This window comes from Humulus lupulus, chromosome 6 (assembly GCF_963169125.1).
Source record: "Humulus lupulus chromosome 6, drHumLupu1.1, whole genome shotgun sequence".
Classification (NCBI taxonomy): Eukaryota; Viridiplantae; Streptophyta; class Magnoliopsida; order Rosales; family Cannabaceae; genus Humulus; species Humulus lupulus.
In genome coordinates, this window is record NC_084798.1 from 208,111,284 (window position 1) to 208,117,283 (window position 6,000).

The 6,000-nt window shown below is 38.6% G+C and overlaps 1 non-coding gene across 1 annotated transcript; it reads left to right on the forward strand.

Annotated features, from left to right (window-relative positions):
- Positions 1–5,893: 5,893 nt before the first annotated feature.
- Positions 5,894–6,000, forward strand: LOC133787522 (small nucleolar RNA R71). The gene has a single exon (XR_009872539.1). It is a non-coding gene; the product is annotated as a small nucleolar RNA R71 (small nucleolar RNA).

The following is a 6,000-nucleotide window of genomic DNA, read 5'->3' on the forward strand; positions in this document are numbered from 1 at the left end:
GAATAAGAAGTAAATTAGAAAGGTTAAATGGTAATTCTCCCATTCTAATTTATGAACTAATTAATTAGAGGGTTGAACTATTGTAAGATGGTTATATCAATGGACGACTTAGGAAAAATATTTCTGTAAAAGTATATCTATAACATAAAGAGTGCAATTCTGAATTTATAGTGAAATAATATCAGAATTAATAAATTAACTATTATAATTAAAGAGTTTAATTATTTAGTTTCAATTTATTGGAGCTTAATGTTATAGGTCCATGGTCCCCGAAATGGCTCAAACAATCACTGTCAAAGGCAAATACAAAAAATGGGCAAAAATGACTTATGTGATAAGTAAAATATTTTTCTATGTATCAAACATAATTATTGTTTAATTATGTGTAATTAATTAATTAAGAATTAATTAATTATTTGATTTATCAAAAATATAATCAATTTTGAATTAATTTATTTTTGGGATTTTTTGGTATTTAAATAATAATAAAAATTGGGAAAAATCACATGCCTGCACAGGCATGTGGTACACGTGTGGCACAGTGCACAGGCACTGTGCTACACGCATAAGAGATGGACTTAGTCTCTTGATTCCACAATTTTAGTTATTTAAATATTAAATAAATAATGAGATATTTTAATATGATTAAAATATTATTATTTAAACAAAAATCTGATAACTGATCAGTTATTTTGAATTTGTTTAAAATAACAAATATTTTAATATATTGGATATATTAAATATAGGATATCAGTTTTCACAGAACGTAAGTTTTCAGGGATAGAAAAATATCTAGGATTCTCTTAGAGAAAAGAGAACAGTGACAAAAACAAAGGTCATTGTTCTTCACAAAACCTAGGTCCAAACTTTATCAGATCTCATGTGTTGCGAACATCTGATAAATAGTTATTGCCTATTATTTTTATAGCGAGCCCACACTCGTTCTTTGTGTGACTGAGAACATTTTGGAAGATCTTGGTGTGAGATCTCAAGGATTTTTCCATAGGAAAAGATAGCAGCAAGGAAGGACCTGAGGTAATTTTTCTATTCTTGTCCTTGATTCAATATATATATGAGTGTGAAGAAGTAGATCTAGAAATCTTATGGGATTAATCTGACAATATGATTGTTGTTCCGCTGCGCATAATCTCTTATTTGATCAATAAAAACCAACAATATTAACCTTCTTCTGAAGCTCTCCTCCAAAATAATGCTTCACCCGCTGCCCATTAACCTTAAACGGCGAAGAATCACCTTGTTGAATCTCCAAATCCCCGTATGGAAAAACCTTTGTAACAGTGAATGGCCTCGACCATCGAGACTTTAATTTTCTTGGAAATAACTTGAGACGAGAATTAAATAACAGCACCTTATCACCCACTTGAAAAGTCCGATTGACAATATTATTGTCATACCATTTCTTTGTCTTCTCTTTGTAGATCCTTGCATTCTCATAGGAATCATGACGCAATTCATCTAACTCATTCAGTTGAGCTAGCCTTAATGCTTTCGAAGCAACCGTATTGAAATTCAACTTTTTTAATGCCCACTGTGTCCTATGCTCCAGTTCAAATGGCAAATGACAAGCTTGACCATATACAAGACGGTAGGGAGCGTACCAATTGGCATTTTAAAAGCTGTACGATAAGCCCATAATGCATCATCGAGCTTAATCGACCAATCCTTTCTATTAACTTGCACCGTCTTCTCTATAATCAACTTAATCTCATGATTTGACACTTCCGCTTGCCCATTTGACTGCGGATGATATCCCAATGCCATCTTGTGTTTAATACCATACTTCTCCAGTAAAGAATTAAAGATCTTATTGGCAAAATGAGTTCCTTCATCACTTATAATCGCTCGAGGTGTGCCAAAACGAGAGAATATGTTCTTCTTCAGAAACTTGACTACCACCTGAGCATCGTTAGTTGCAGTAGCTACTGCTTCAACCCACTTACTTACATAATCCACCGCCAACAAAATATACAAATTACCAAACGATGGTGTGTAGGGTCCCATGAAATCAACACCCCAAACGTCAAATAATTCAACCTCTAATATGCTAGTGAGAGGCATTTCATGACGTCTTGAGATATTACCTACCCTTTGACCACGATCACAGCATTTCACAAAGTCATAGCTGTCTTTATACAGCGTAGGCCAATAGAATCCACATTCCAAGACCTTTGCAGCAGTCCTTGTTCCCCCAAAATGACCGCCGGTAGGTGAGGCATGGCAATGAAACAAAATTTCCTTCATTTCTCTTTCTGGGACGCATCTCCTGATAATCAAATCCGGACACTGTTTGAATAAGAAAGGATCATCCCAGTAGTAATGCTTCACATCATGATAAAACTTTTTCAATCTTTGTCCTATAAATTCTGGTGGCACAACGTTGGCTGCCAGATAGTTCATATAGTCGGCAAACCATGGCACGAACTCATCTTCCACTGTAAATAATTGCTCATCTGGGAAACTCTCATTTATTTCCCCAGCAGCAAGTTCAAATTCATCCCCCAACTCTAGTCTTGATAAATGATCCGCTACCAAATTCTCTGTACCCTTCTTATCCCGAACCTCCATATCGAACTCTTGTAGAAGAAGTACCCAATGAATAAGTCTGGGTTTAGCATCTTTCTTAGCAATAAGATGCCTGATTGCTGAGTGGTCCGTATACACAATAACTTTGTTCCCCATCAAATAAGGCCTCAATTTATCAAATGCATACACAATGGCGAGAAGTTCTTTCTCAGTGGTGGCATAATTCAACTGAGCACCATTTAGTGTTCTGCTGGCATAATAAATAGTCTGAAATACTTTGTCAACACGCTGCCCCAGAACCGCACCCACTGCAAAATCACTTGCATCGCACATTAATTCAAATGGCAGGTTCCAATCCGGTGAAATTAGTATAGGTGCTAACACCAATTTCTGCTTTAGTATCATGAAAGCTTCAAGACACTTCTCATCGAACTCAAATGGCACCCCATTCATCAACAATGCCGAGAGTGGCTTAGAAATCTTAGAGATGTCCTTTATAAATCGTCTGTAGAACCCCGCATGACCAAGGAAACTTTTCACCCCTTTCACTGAAATTGGAGGTGGCAAGTTCTCAATAGTAGCAATCTTAGCCCTATCAACCTCAATACCATTCTTAGACTCCTTGTGCCCAAGTACTATGCCTTCATTTACCATGAAATGGCATTTTTCCCAATTCAAGACTAAATTCGCCTCTTCACATCTTCTCAGCACAGCCTCCAAATTCCTTAGACAATCATCAAAAGAAGACCCCATAACAGAGAAATCATCCATAAAGATCTCAATGCTTCGTTCCACCATATCAGAGAAAATCGCCATCATACACCTTTGAAAAGTGGCTGAGGAATTGCACAGACCAAACGGCATACGACTGAATGCAATTGTACCATATGGACAGGTGAAAGTCGTCTTTTCTTGATCCTCAGGAGCAATGGCTATTTGATGGTACCCTGAATAGCCATCCAGAAAACAGTAATACTGGTGTCCAGCCAACCTGTCTAACATCTGATCAATGAAAGGCAGTGGGAAATGATCTTTTCTGGTTGCCTTGTTCAGCTTGCGATAATCAATACAAATCCTCCAACCAGTTACTGTACGCGTTGGGATCAGTTCATTATTGTCATTCTTCACTAATGTAATCCCTCCTTTCTTAGGGACTACCTGAACTGGACTTACCCAACTAATATCCGAAATAGGGTAGATCACACCAGCATCTAACCACTTCAAGATCTCCTTCCTTACCACCTCTTTCATTGCTGGATTCAATCGACGTTGGGCTTCAATGGAGGGCTTACTGTCATCTTCCATCAAGATCTTGTGCATAACTGTGGATGGACTTATTCCCTGAATATATGCCAACGTCCATCCAATTGCCAACTTATGGGTTCTCAACACCCTTAATAGTTTTTCCATCTCCTCATTAGAAAGAGAAGAAGACACAATGACTGGTAAAGTCTCCTTCTCACCTAGAAAAGCATAGCGAAGATGTGCAGGCAATGATTTCAATTCCAACTCTAGAGGTTTTTGAACTGATGGTAATGGTCTTTCAGGTCCTTGGCCCAATTCTTCATATTTTCGATTATAAATTGGCCCTTTAGAATTCATCCACTGTACACACTCTTGTACCTCGTTGTCTAACTCAACATCTATATCCTCAATTGTCAAGCTTTTCTGAAGTGAATCCTCTGTAAGATTAATTTCTGCCACTGCTTTCTCTACCATGTCAACTCTGAAACAACTATCATTTACATTTGCAAACTTTAATGCCTTAAACACATTGAATACCACTTCTTCACCCTGGACTCGAAGTGTCAGTTCACCTTTTTGAACATCAATTAAAGCCTACCCAGTAGCTAAAAATGGCCTGCCCAAAATGATAGATACATCCATATCCTCCTCCATGTCCAGAACGATAAAATCAGCAGGAAATATAAACTTATCCACCTTCACAAGAACATCTTCAATAATTCCCCATGGATGTTTCACCGATCGATCTGCTAGTTGTAGAGTGACGGTTGTCGGTCTTGCCTCACCCAAACCCAGTTGTCTGAATACAGTTAAGGGCATCAGATTAATACTTGCCCCCGGATCACATAAAGCGTGCTTACATTCAAATTTGCCAATGGTGCAAGGTATGGTAAAGCTCCCCGGATCTCTCAACTTTTGGGGAAATTTCCTCTGTAATATTTCACTGCACTCTTCAGTGAATGCCACCGTCTCATACTCCTCCATCTTCCTTTTCTTTGACAGAATCTCCTTCATGAATTTCACATAGCTGGGCATTTGCTCTAAAGCCTCAGCAAAAGGAATATTGATATGCACCTTTTTAAACACCTCTAAAAACTTAGAAAACTGTTTGTCGAGTGTAGTTTTTCTAAGCCTCTGAGGATATGGAACTCGAATTGGTTGGTTATCAACAACTGGCGGACCCTTCTCTGAACTCTAGTGGTCTTCAGTAACTCCTTGTTCGGCTGGATCAGACTGTTCACCCATTTCCCCGTTCTGAACCACTGCTTGCGGAGATCTAGACTGCTCAATCTGCTTCCCACTCCTCAGAGTAATTGCCTGAACTTGCTCCTTTGGATTGACTTCAGTGTTACTAGGCAAATTCCCCTACTATTTGTTATTAAGCATATTAGCCAACTGTCCCACTTGTGTCTCAAGGTTTCGAATAGAAGATCGGTTCTCAGTCATGAATTGAGTCTCAGTATTAGTAAGAGTCAACAAAGCTGCTTGCAATTCATTGGGCTTTTCTGGTTGAATCTGTGATCTGAGCTGGTGTGACGATGAGGCTTGATTCATAGGACGTTGTGACATATTCTGCTGGTATTGGCCTTGAAACTGTGATTGTTGACCCTGATTGTTTCACCATGAGAAATTTGGGTGATTTCTCCACCCAGGATTATAAGAGTTGGAGATCGGGTTTTGATATGGCCTCTGAAAATTACCAACTGCTTGTACCTAAGCCTGATCAACTGGCATATTACCATACATGCTGGTTGATGTACACTGTTCATACAAATGAGGCCCTCCACATAATTCACACCCTGCTTGCATCTGTATAGACTGGGCTTGAGTTGAGATCTTGTTTTGTTGCAACTGCTTTGTCAATGAAGCAACTTGAGCAGTTAAAGCAGTGATAGCATCCAATTCATATACCCCAGCTACTTTTCTCTGTGAAGTGTCACATTCGACAGGCCACTGATAATTGTTCATAGCCATCTCCTCTAACAATTCATATGCCTCATCAGCCCCTTTCCTCATGAAAGCTCCACCTGCTGCTGCATCAATTATTGTGCGAGTAGTACCGCACAATCCGTTATAAAAGTTGTGAAATAACATTCACTTCTCAATACCATGATGAGGGCATTTCCTTAACAAGTCTTTGAATCGTTCCCAAGCATCGTACAATGACTCTCCCTCATTCTGATAAAAGTTATTGATTTCTCCCCTCAACTT